Raw genomic sequence first — 13804 nt, 5'->3', positions numbered from 1 at the left:
CGCAAACAAGTCACGTGACCCTGAGCATGACTGCTTTAGAAAGGACTTTGTTGTTTGTAGTATTGAAAGCCTATATTTAAGCCAGATGAGCTTTATATTTTAGTAGGAGGATGTTAAAAGTTGATATTTCCTCAAGATCTGAAATGTATAGGCCTGAAATGCTATTTGAATATTAAATAGTGGTAGAACTCTCAGATAAATATAATTTTCTTTTAACCTGAAAAGATCTTGACATTTTTGAGCTCATCAAAGATATGTCTGGCTTTCTGAAGAATTAGAGGTTCTAGAAGGTTAATAAGCTGATTTCTTAAAATCACTTTTGATTTTTAACCGAAGAAATTCCTTTTAATCAGATGAATAATCTCTTTTCATTTCTACCCCTTTCAAGTACTGTATAAACACAACCACATTGCTTAAAAATATTTCTAATGGCAAGATGATGTACATATTTATTCTAAGAAAAATAAAAATGAAGAAAAGCCTAAAGAAGAAAATTAAATTTATTCCCTAGAAATAACTATAGTGAACATTTATGGAGAGTAGCTACAGAGTTTGGATAGGTTCAAGCCTCGGACTAATGAGAAGGCATGGTCCTCTCATGGCAAAGCCATGTGCAGGTCCCAGCTTGGAGGGAAAAGCCCTCCCAGCACAATTATAGCCAAAGGCTATAGTTGTAAGCTTGACCTATGGTCTGAACCTGTGGTCCCAGGTGGCTAAGTGATGTAGGCTGCAGGAGGTGCAGCAAGTGCTGCCAAAACAAAGCTTGATAGAGTTCTCAGGTGCATGTAATTAAGTAGATTCCAAACTCAGGAGAACATTGTAAACATTTTGACCACACCCTTGCTTTGCCTTGTGGGATCTGACTATAAAATAAAGACTCGGCTTGTAGGCTGTGGCACTCTCTCTCCATCCAAGAACAGTGTCCCACCTGGCCTCAACTGTATTCACTCGTCTGTTTTCTTTAATCCTTCACCACCCCTCCTCAGGTTCACCACTGGCTGTGCTGAGCACAGTTCAAACATTAACATCTCTATCCTATATAATAAAAGTCTAATATGCAAATCGACCAAACAGCGGAATGACTGGTGGAATGACTGGTCGCTATGACACACACTGTCTATCAGGGGGCAGACACTCAATGCAGGAGTTTCCCCCAGACCGCAGGCCCCAGGCCAGCCAAGGTGGGTGCCAGTGGGGGCCTCTGATTACCCCACCAGTCACCCCGCAGAGGGAGGCAACCATTGGTGACAGGTGGCGGTGCCGGCCAGCGAGTGGGCCTGCGCTGGCCCCTGATCACCCCGCCAGTCACCCCACAGATCGGCCCTGATCACCAGCCAGGCCTAGGGACCCTACCCATGCACGAATTTTGTGCATTGGGCCTCTAGTTTTAATATATTTATACAGAATGGGGCAAAAGTAGGTTTACTATTGTGAGTACATGTATCACAGAGTTTATTCTTGTATTATTATTGATTAATTAATTGTATTATTTTTTCATACAAACAATTGTAGATCTACTTTTGCCCTCTGTATATCTATATCTATCTTCTCTCTGTCTTCCATGAATATGTGTGTGTGTATGAATCACACACATATACAGTATATCCATATACATATACACATACCTAAGTATGACTACCATTTTATAACTTGCTATATCACTTATTAATTTATATTTTTAGAGTCATTAAAATTATTTTGATTCTTAAGAAAAAATTTGAAATGATAAAGAAAATAGTCAAAGTATATAAAATTAAAAACTTCCTTTACCCTCCATTTCTCTCTACCTTCCATAGGCAACTGTTTTCAACTATTTAAGTTTTAGGTTTTTTAATTAATATACTTGAATATCTGTTTTTTAATTTTACTCCAATATCTTATGCCATGTTATACAGAAGATGAGAAATCTGTACTAAATTCCCATTTTTCTTTTTTTTCTATTTTCTTATTTTGAAAGTTACATTATTACTATCTTTTGTCTTTTCGTGGGTTCACTTACAACTGTAATTCATATACTGAATTACAACATGTTGTAATAAATAAACTTTGGGAAATATATAATAGTTCTAGGTCAGATGAGGAAAAAGCATATCTTATTTTCCTTTAATCATCTCCCCCCTTTCATTATTTTACATCATCAAGGTGTATAACGTTGATCTTATGACCTGTAACCATAACTATGTTTCTTGTTCTTGGTTTTTAAGTTGGCTAAAACAATTAAAAAATCAATGAAATAATGTATTTGGTAAAAGCACCTGGAACTATACCACCTTGCTTCAAAGTCCAGTTCTGCCACTTCCTGTCTTGGTTTTTGTCATTTTGGATCAGCTACTTAACTCCCCTGTGCCATATTTGCTCATATGTAAAATGGCCATAAAATAGTATCTACCTGATAGTGTTGTTGAGCATTAAATGAGCACTTGTAAAGTCCCTAGACCAGTGCACGGCACACAGTAAGTGCTCAGTAACATCATTTCTTGGAGAGCCTCGTAGTGAACCTGTATCACTAAATCTATGCTGCCCAAGGGAGAATGTTCTAACAGTCAGAGTCAAATGGTTTTTCTTTTCTTCTGTACATCCCATCAATTATTCAAATTCATGCAACATATTAGTTTACTTCACATTTGGACTATGACTTCCTTGTGCAACTCTTATTTTGTCTGGAATTTCTAATTGTTCTTCATCTTGTCTATTAAGGGAAGACAGACATGCCTTCATCAGATTATTAGTTTCTTCCAGGAACTTATTTATTAAATTGGTTTAAATAGAGATTGAAAATATAGCAGCAATTTAGAGAGGCTTTCTTCTGTAGATTATTGAATTTTATTTGCTGTCGATCTTGAGGACTTTTAAGAACGAGATTTGATTTTTGGCTGGCCTCAAAGACCAGCTCCACATGGCAACCACCGGTAGAAGTGGTTGACTTTTTTTCTATGGCACGTTTTCCATCTCATTATTCTGGTTTAATGTATCAGATTGGCTAGCTGTGACCCTGAGTTCTCAAGAGTTTTCTTCCTCAAGAAAAACTTTTCAGAGATATAAAGTGGGTGGCATTTTGCATGTTCACTTGGTGCTTTAGCTTCTATTCTTTATGCATTACCTCTCTTGTACTATATTCAAGGTCAAGACTCCTAGACTGAATTTTGAGAAATGTTCAAATAGCCTTAGTGACCTGCTTCCCTGAAAAGAGCTGTGCAGGAAAGCCTTGTTCAGAGGCATTCATTTTTAGGATAATTACTTATGTTTGGAGGACAGTAATCAGTTCGGCATATCTGCAGTTAAGGGACTGTCTGGATGAGTAATGGAAGATTAGGCTGGATAGGTAGATTGTGAAGGGTCATGAAGAATGCAGAACAATTTGCCAAGAAGTTTGAAATTCATTCTGTGCTATAGAAAATAATGGAAGAATTTTGGCAGAGGAATGCCATGATCAGATTTGTGTTTCAGAGACAAAATCTTCAGTGGAAGGTTTGAAGATGATTACAACAAGGAGAAGCTAGAGAGAGGGGGGGGAGGGGGGAGAGAAAAACTGATTGGAGGCTATTGCATTTACATTTTTGGCAGTGGAAGCTTAACATCGATGTAATTATAAATAGAATTATTGGGATGTGCTATTTAGTTATATATAACACATGTAAAAAAGAAGGAGTTGTAGACAAAGCTATGATGTGAACATAAGAGCAAGGTTTGGGGAAGAAGAGCAAGTCTCTGGTTTTGGATATTGGTATTTGTAAGCCTGTGGCATATGCAGCTAGAGATGCTTAGTAGGTACTTGGAAACCAAGAACTAGAGATCAACAGGGAGGAGACCTGGATACACATATACCTGAGAATTATCCAGTAGAGGCCAGTGAGCTCATAAGCTCCTTTTAGAGAGAGACTGTTGGATAAGAAGAGGTCTAAGGAGGAAAATCCTATGGGCCACACATATTTAAGAGATGATTGGAGGAAGAGAAATTTGTGGTTGGGAAGGCATATTGTTCATCTTTGTCTTCAGTGTCTTAACAGTCTCTTACACAAATGCTTATTTCTGGATTCCACGAGACCAAGAGAAGAATAGTGAAGTCAGTATTTGTGTCTGGAAACCAAAAGCAGAGAAAAAGACAAGCAAGAAGGATGCATTAAATAAGATAAGAAGGTCCATTGGATTTGACAATGAGGAGGTCATTTTCCACTTTACCAAGAGTTTGTGTTTTGGTGGGATAGGAGAGCCAGAGCCATATTGCATGAATTGAGGGCTTCATGCTAGACAAGGGGGAGACAGAAGCTGTATTAGTCTGCAGAAATTGGACTATGAAAGGAAGGTGATATTTATGAGGGAAAAGATAAAAATTGTCTCTACTAAGAAGTACTCATATTTGATGATTTTGTGGGAGACTGAAGGGGCCTGAGAAAGCAAAGACTGTAAAATGCAAGGTGGAGGGAAGGAAAAGCAACAGTGCCCTCTCACTTGGTACTGAACATTCATTACCTCATGATTGTTACGTGTGTGTGTGTGTGCGCGTGCGAGCGAGTGAGTGAGAGAGAGAGAGAGAGAGAGAGAGAGAGAGAGAGAGAGAGAATGTATGTCATTGGCCCCAATGAGACCATCCGTTGTTATGATGCGGAGATCTTATGCTATACTGCTATTCTTCCTCAGCCTGTTTATTACATGGCATGTAGTTGGTTATTATTGCTTGAGCACAGCCTGTTAATATCACCATGTGAGGAAATGCTTGGAGGACTTCTCTGGATAATCCCTTCAGTCTTTGTTTTTAAAGAAGATGTAATGTTGAAACAGTGCCACAGATCTCTCAGCAGTCAGCTTCAGGCCTCTTGCTCTGTAGGCTGACATGTAGTCTCACACTTGAATTGGCCCACTGAGTTCTGGTGAATTTGAACATTGTTACCTCTCTCTAAATAAAATTAGCTTGTTTTTTGTAAGATTAGGGAGTCAGTAACTCTACACTTTGATTGGGATTACATGTTCTTTCCTCAAAAGGAAAAAAAAAAGTGTGACATTATCCTTGTTTCTCTTCATTTCATCAGTTCTGAAACCTTTTCTCTTCTAGGGGGCCAGGATTTCCTGAAGCTCTGGGCTCACACACGCTCCTTGTATGATTGATTCTTTTTTCAGTCACTTGCATATCTTTGAACAACCCTTTCTCTGCTTATATTTAGGAAAAGGGCTGCTATGTTTTACTGTTATGCCTTGAACTTGATGATACCAGTAGATGTCACTCTGGACAGCAGGATAGAGGATCTCTATTCTTAGCTGTGGTTCAGAATGGGCTGTGGTATTCCTGCTCCCAACCGCTTTCAAACATCTCAGGACTGACACATCTGAATTATGACATTCTCTGCATTGCCAGTTTTACTTCTGTGTTGTGAAATAAGAGGGTTGGGAGAGCTGCCATTTCATCTCGTTCTCATTCAGCTAGAATGCCCAGTGCTTACACAGTTATACCAATCAACTAAGCAAGAAGGAAATGGTTCAGGGAAAAATGGAGGAAATACATGTTTTAAAGCAGCATATCAGAATCCAGTGTTGAGGTGCATTAAATTCTGCTGAGACCTAAGGCAGAGAAGCAGTACATGCTTTCCTGAGAATATGTATGTGTCTGGACTCAGACCAGTATAAGCTGACCTCTCCATATATAAATTTCTCTTTTCCCCCATTTCAAGATCTTGGTTGAGCATCTCTGATTTAGGGCAATATTATATATAATATATAATATTTTTATATGTATAAAGTTTACTTACTAGCTTTATTGTTTTCTAAGATTAGGGGCTAGGGTTAAGGGTTCTGGGGAGCTCATGAAAGGAACGATCATTTATAGCAGATGTGATGGAGCATATTTTGTTGAGGAGTTAGAATTGACACTCAGTTATTTGAAGGGTGAGAAGTCTGTGTTTTCCCAAAGAAGAATGGGGAGGGAAGTCCTCTAGGAAGAGAAGACATAAGGAAAAACACAGTGATGGGCAAGGTTCAAGAAGGGTCAGTGAGGTCAATTTGTCTAGAATACAGGACTTATGACTGAGATAAGGCTAATAGGACTTTCTACCCTCATTCTTCCTCCCTGCTGAATCTGAAGACCAAAGGAATCATCATAAATATTTCTCGGAATGCATGTGGCTCTCCTCCTCTATGTCAGCTGCAATCCCCCCATCTATCCCATCTTCCATATCCTCTTTGTATTAACACCTTGAATATGAAATAATATGAAGATACGTGTTTAATAATAACAACAAAAAATACAAAAATACTTGTCTTTTCTGTGTACCTTGTCACAGTTTTAGAGACTAAGACTGCTACTGATCTTACTGGTGGGTGTTAGCTCAAAATATGTTATGAAAAATAGGAATATAGATAACTCAAAAAAGAAAAGGCTCTTAGATAAAGATGTAATCCTCTTATGTAAAGGAGGAGAAAGGGACACTGATAATGCCACTTTAATTAAAGTTTTCTTGGTATCTTCATTGTAATTTCTTTCTTGAAGGGTTACATAGGTATTAAGTCTATGACATTGCATACCTTTTAATGCCAAGAATAATTTTCTCCCTAATAAGTATATTTTCAAAATGTTAATTTAATATCATTTTCTAGTGGTTAAGGACATGTTTCTGTTTTTCTCATGTTAGATGACCTTGTTAGCATTTTCCAAGATGAGAACAGATGTGCTTCCAGGCACTTTCTTTTTAAAGTCATATTATTTTATTCTCAGAAATTAATATATTTGCATACGTGGGAACTATCATACAGAATAATCTACAATTTAGATCTTCAAGGAAAGAAAAGGATAGCTTTCTAATATGTGGAAAGTTACAAACTAAGTATTCTATAACCCTCTCTGTTGACTATCCAGCTATATATAACAATGAGATATTGGATTTTGTTATAAGTTATAAAATCTTATTAATCAAAACATGTTGGGGCAAAGCAGAAGATTAATTATTTGCTTTGAAAATTAAGGAAAGGGTATAGAGAAGAGAAAAAGATATTAAATTGCATGATCTTTTATTCTGTTTGTAATTAATGAGCATCGTGATCACCTTATTTGAATTCCTGACCTTTACCATATGATCGCAGTTTATTTTGTGCAGAAAAATTTATGGAGATTTCAGATCCATTTGTTATAGCCATTGATGACTTGAGAAAATTATTGTGAACCTTCAGAAACTTTGTTATAAGGATTCTATGTCATTTAAGTTTTGGCACATGGGCGGTATCTTTTAGTACTGACTTGTACAGTATTTACTTGGTCATAACATGAAGTTGCTGAATAATTTAACTTCCAATTACAGAATATATGGTCACCCTTTGTACAGAGCTTGCCATTTGATAGAAATGGTCTCTTAAGACTCATAGCACTTTGCATTTTAAAAATATTTTTATTGATTTCAGAGAGGGAGGGAGAGGGAAAGAGAGATAGAAACATCAATGATGAGAATCATTGATTGGCTGTCTCCTGCATGCCCCCAACTGGGGATCTAGCCCGTAACCTGGGCATGTGCCCTTGACCTTTACTGGAATAAAACCTGGGACCCTTCAGTCTGCTTTCCAATGCTCTAGCCACTGAGCCGAACCAGGTAGGGCGCACTTGGCAGTTTTTATAGTCAGTGACATCTGCCACCTAATATGTGAGAAAAAAGACTATGATTTTTCCACTTTCCTATCATTGACAGAGTCAAAGTAAATTGAACTCAGGAATTGGTAAATAAATATTTATAAGATAAATGTCATGGTCCAGTCTACTGTCAAGTATTTAAAACCAGAAAGGCAAAGCATAAAATTACAATTTGTTTGAAAGAAACCAGAATCATGTTGCTATGGCATCCTTTGTAACTTAATCTTTTTGGCTCAAACTTTTATTATTAAAAATTGAGACTAGCTCGCGTAAGGATGTAGACAACTTTCATTTCCAATCCTTTACATGTCAGTACACCCCTTTCCTCCCCCTCCCTACCTCTCCTAGAAAAGTCGCACATGAATACAAACCTTACTACTATGCTTCTGATTCAAATCTGAAATAGTTTTTTAAGATCCCATAAATGCATATGGGAATTCCAATTTTATATTGTAGATGTAGAAGGAAAAAAATTACCTTAAATTATCTCAACTAGATCTAAATTAGATTCAATATTGTCAGTGATTTTCTTCCTACAAGTTTTAGATTGGGAAATTCATGTATGACTATCCCAGAGCAAAAATTCAGTCTTTCCAGACAAAGATCAACTTCTTAGGTAACTTTCTGTACAGGACTCAATAAGATAAGCTAGAGAGGCCTTGGCAGTTTCAATGTGTACCCTAATAATGCTGTTCAATGGAGGCCACATCTATGAAGGATTTAATATTTTCTCTGCTATTTTAGATGTACTTCTGATATCCTCCCAAGACAATAACACTATATTCATTAATATTTGAGTGCTACCTATGTGCAAGGCACTGTTCTAATCTGTTAAAAGGTTGTACATCATTTTAGCAAACCAATGAGTTAAGGAATTGTATTATCTCATTCTCTGGATGAGAAAACCAGGGCATACATCATCCAGTCTTAGTGCTTCATGTCCTCTTTGAAAAGCATGTGCAGCAACATATTATTCTGGCTAAGGCTAACCCAGGGCTCATGAATCAGGGTCTAACCTCATATCTCAATAGGATAGACATACTTCAGCATGAGAAAAAATAGGGACATTTTAGGAATTTTCCTGAGGATGCCAATCTAATGGTTTGGATTCTTAATACTATAAAATTAATTTTGCTCTGTAAAAAAAGTTTAGTGTTATTAAATACTCCAATCATTTAGTAATCTTTAACTGCATGTTATAAGCCAAAATGTTCTGTTCAGTACTTCAGTCTGATCTTTTATATTGCTTAATTTTTTAAAGAATTTGTAGTGCATGTATGTGCTTATTAAGCATAATTTTAAAAAATAATGCCAAATCTATCTGAAAAATGTAAACTTTGATTTTTTGAAAAAATTATCTTAGTTTGAGCTTTTCATGAATGTAAAGTAAATGCCAACCTACTTGAGAGAGATAATGTTGTAAGTTAATTTTATAAGACTTTTCACATTTCAAATGATGCTTCAGTTTTGCCTAACTGTTTGGCTGCTGGAATTAGTATAGAAACTTGAAGCTATTTGGTCTGTACAAATGAGATATTTCTCATTAAGAAAAATTAAAAAAAATTAGGATCCATCTGAATAAAAGGGAAACTGAAATAGGGGACAAATTTGAACTTAACATGGAGGAAATGACTAATTTCTGAATAGACAATCGAATGAAACCTCTTGATAATTCTTTGTGAAAAGTCATTCTACTATTAAAATTTCGGGAGTCCAGAGTCCTGAGAGTTCTATCTTTGTCCTTGCCAGGACTTTGGGCAAAATACACTTTCTGTGTTTCAGTTTCTTCAATCACAAAATGGAAGGAAAGAAGTATTGGATTATAGCATATTCAAGGCCCTTTTCAACAATAAGTGGTTGATTTCATTCTATTGTAAGCAGAAAAAGGCCCAGATAAGCTTAACCCTAGTCTGAAAGGGAAGTAAACAGTAATCTAAAGCAACAGTAATAAAAGAAGTAGCTAACAATCATTGAGCTTTCACCATGAGCCATGTACTTACTATTCTAAGGGCTTAGCATATATTCACTGATACATTCTTCATACAACACTGACTTATTGAAATCATCCCCATTTAAAAATGAGGAAGTTGAGGTACAGAGACATAGGGTCACTTGCTGAAGGTTTTACAGCTAGTAAGGTATGGAGCAGAGATCCTAATCTAGTGGGCAGGGCTCAAGGGCCCAGAGCCCAAGCCACAATGCTCATCTTCCTAGAGAAATCTGAGTACTTCCGCATAGAAGGTCCCTTCCCTGGTTTCTCATCTTCAGCAGGAATAATGGAAAAAATGGAGAAATACTTAATGGCTGGAAAATCAACTCTAAATCACTTTAGGGACTACTTTATCACCTCAAATGATTTTTGGAACATTCTCTTTTTCATGCTTAAGCAAGATTCTGATATAGTGTTCTGTTGGCAAAGGTTGTGAAGTGTCTGTCATGTTGGCATTACACAGTCCAGCTCAAAGCAATCATTATATAAAAGATCACAGAGGCTGGCTAGCAAAGTCTTTCTCATTCATGCCTTGCCAGGGGCACTTGAATATGCCATTTTTGAGTAACCAGGGGCCATGGAGACTATCTGGGGAAACAGGAGAAATTCTGTACAGATGTGCTCCTTTCTGAGGGAATTATAAGTACAAAAACACTATTCTTCAAAACATTTTGTAGGAGGCATGCCCATGCATTGTAAATGATATTTTAGTTTTAAATTATTTGCTACATAGTTTTCTTTACTATAGAGATGTCCTGGTATCTTTCCATCCTTGTTTATAGATTGTGAGCTATTTTTAGAGTCACATGGATTAAAAATTGAAAGAAATATATGGCCAGTGGGTTTGTCAAAATCACTCAAGTGAAAGTAAAGTACAGCCCCACCCAAATTTCATGTGATTTATCATTTCATTTGGAGAACCTCCTTTAATGTGTGAAGGGAGGTCTACCTCCATTGGTTCATGCCACCTGCCCTAACAGGCTGAAAATCTGATTATTTTCTGTTACACTTTCAAAATAATACTCTAACTAAGCCAGTGGTAAAAGTTTGTTTTATTAAATTGGACCATTTGAATGTCTGTGGTGAGCAGAACCAGCATTTATCACTCTTTTTAAATCTCTTCTTCACTCCATTAGTGAAAGAGGGATTCCCACCCTGTGGTTATGGTGATGGTTGAACACATGACACCTGGCACTGGACGGATGAGCTCGATAACAGTGTATTTATCCAGTGCACTCACCACCCAGGGAGAGAGGACACCCCATGGAGGTTGCACTAGGAAACCGAGGAACAACCAGGGGATTTTGGAAACAGGTTTTCTAGTATCAAGAGGAGGGAATGACCTCCTGGTTTCCAAGAGAAGATGTGATGGCTTGCTGAATAATTTCATGAGCTAGAAGGGATAGGTGGGAACTGTACCTGATCCCTTTGATAAGGAGGGTTGTATGAGCAGGAGACCTTATCTGTGGGAGTAGAGTGGGGGAGAACTTAGACTTAGGTCATTCAAGTCCTTTCTAGTTTCATCAGATGTCAAGACCCATAATATTGGCTCTGAATTTTAGACCTTACACCACACAGTGCTAAAGTTAACCACTGTGCTTAGTGGCTAGGCCTGCTTGGACAGCTATAACAAAATGCAACATACATACTGGGTGCTTTAGAAAACAGAAATTGATGTTTTAGTTCTGGAAGCTAGCTATCTGTGAAATAAGATGGCAGCAATTTCAATTTCTAGTGAGGGCTCTCTTCCTATCTTGTAGATAGCTGCCTTTCTTACTGTTTCTTTACATGAAATGTCCTCAGTGTGGAAGGAGATAGAAGAGAGAGGTGAGAGGAGAGGGAGAGCATGCCTTTCTGGTGTTTCTTCTTCTAAGGGCAGTAATCCTATTGGATCAGGGCCTAACTCTTATGAACTCATTTAACCTTAATTATTCCTTAGAGACCCCAAATACAGCTACATTGGGTTTAGGGCTGCAGTGTATGAATTTTGGGGAACATAAACATTCAACCCAAAATACCTCTTTCCATATTTTTAATACTCCTCACACTTTTAATAACTAATTAATATATGTCTTTTTCTAATAGATTAAATCTTGGAGTATTACTAGTACCTACCATGATGTTTTTAGCACAAAATAGATTCTCTAAAATGTGTTGAGTTGAATTGAGAGAGAGGAGTTTGGATTTGGGTTTTGTTTAAGATAACTTTCTTCGAGGATTTCAGATTGATTTGACCAGCTCATCATATTTTTCCTTTTCTTTTCTTGGTCTTTTAGAAGGAGTATGGAACATGGTGTTAGCTTTGATTCCTGGATCTTTAATGTGGAAGTACTGATATCTATCCCATCTCTCAGCCTGTACAGATAAAATCAGAACATGAATATGAAATTCTTTGTAAGTTACAAATCTCATAAATGCAAGGCAGAATCTTTGAACACACTTTATATACTATGGTAGCATTACTTCAACTGGATTTTTCAAAGCACCTAGGGTGCTGTTAAAATGTTACTTCAATGTCCTACATTAGACTTATTGAGTTACTAGAGGCCCAGTGCATGAATTCGTGCACCAATGGAGTCCCTCGGCCTGGCCTGCAGGATTGGGCCTAAACCGGCTCTCCAACAACCCCTGAGGGGTCTTGGATTGTGAACGGGCGCAGGCCAGGTTGAGGGACCCCACTGGTGCACGACTGGGGCTGGGGAGGGATGCAGGAGGTTGGCCAGCCAGCGAGGGACCGCAGAAGGGCTCCAGGGCATGTCTGGCCCATCTCTCTCAGTCCCGATATGCTGGACCCCAGCAGCAAGCTAACCTACTGGTCAGAGCATCTACTCCCTGGTAGTCAATGAATGTCATAGAGAGAGGTTGAGCAGCCTTAACATATCATTAGCATATTATGTTTTAACTAGAGGCCTGGTGCATGAAAATTCATGCACTGGGCGGGGAGGTCCCTCAGCCTGGCCTGCCCCCTCTCACAGTCTGGAAGTTCTCAGGGACGGGAGGCGATCTGGCAATCAGGGGAAGGCAACACCCCAACACACCTCTGCTGCTGCCACTGCTGGCTGCTGCCATCCGAGGCTTGCCTTCACCTTGGGCCGGCCCTGGGAGGCTGGGCAGCCACCATCCAAGGCTTGCCTGCACCTCAGGCTGGCCCTAGGTGGCTGGGGTCTGAGGGGACTAGGGGACTCCGGAGGCAGGTGCGCAGGGCGGGCCCAGCCTTGCCGCACGTCTGCCACCCCAGTGGGGCTGAGGGGACTGGGCGCTGCCATCTTGTGGCTGTGTGGGCGCTGCCATCTTTGAGGGCGGGGCAGAAATTAGCATATTCCCTCCTTATTGGCTGTGGGCGCCACCATCTTTGAGGGTGGGGCAGTCAATTAGCATATTCCCTCCTTATTGGCTGTGGGTGCCGCCATCTTTGCGATGGTATGAGGATCAATTAGCATATTCCCTCTTTATTAGATAGGATTGGTTGAACGGCCGACTGGTCGACTGGGCACTTGGCATATTAGGCTTTTATTATATAGGACAGTATCTGCTGCGGCCCAGGTTTCTGCATTTTAACAAAACCCCACGTGATTCTAATGCACATTAAACTCTGAAGCTAGTATACTCTGTTCAATTGAAATAAATTAAGTGAAAACATTTACCCGTGACTCTTAATCCTCAAGTTCACAAGGAGATACTAGTTTTTAATTTAAAACAAGCAAACAATGAAATGGAGCAACTTCCTACAAACAGCCAGAAGGTCATGGGGTGTACTTGGTTTATACTGTGTATACGCTTCCCATTCAGAACTATGAATTTAGTGGTTGGCAAACCTGAATGCTTTCAGAGTCACATGGAAACTTTAAATATATAGATTCCTAGGCTCCTCTTCTAAAGAATTTGATTGAGTGTGTCTATGGCAGGATCAGGAAATCTGTTTCTCAAATGCTCAAGTGATGGTTATAGAGATCAGGGGACAACCCATTAAATTACAGTGAAACTTAGTGGTTGTAAAGTCAACCAAATTTACAATATCTTTATATAAATTTCTGATGTATCAGCCTCAGTGTTGAATTATGTAATATGACATTCATTAGTCTTGATATACAAAATATAGGTGTGAAAAGTGACAAAACTGACTGCGGCCCTTGCATCTTTTTGTTCAACTTTGGATTGTGTATATATACTTGGAATGAAGCCACTTTTTGTTTTGATTTAGGTTGTGC

The sequence above is a fragment of the Cnephaeus nilssonii genome, assembly GCF_951640355.1.
Source record: "Cnephaeus nilssonii genome assembly, chromosome: 15".
Lineage (NCBI taxonomy): Eukaryota > Metazoa > Chordata > Mammalia > Chiroptera > Vespertilionidae > Cnephaeus > Cnephaeus nilssonii.
This window is presented reverse-complemented; position numbering follows the sequence as displayed.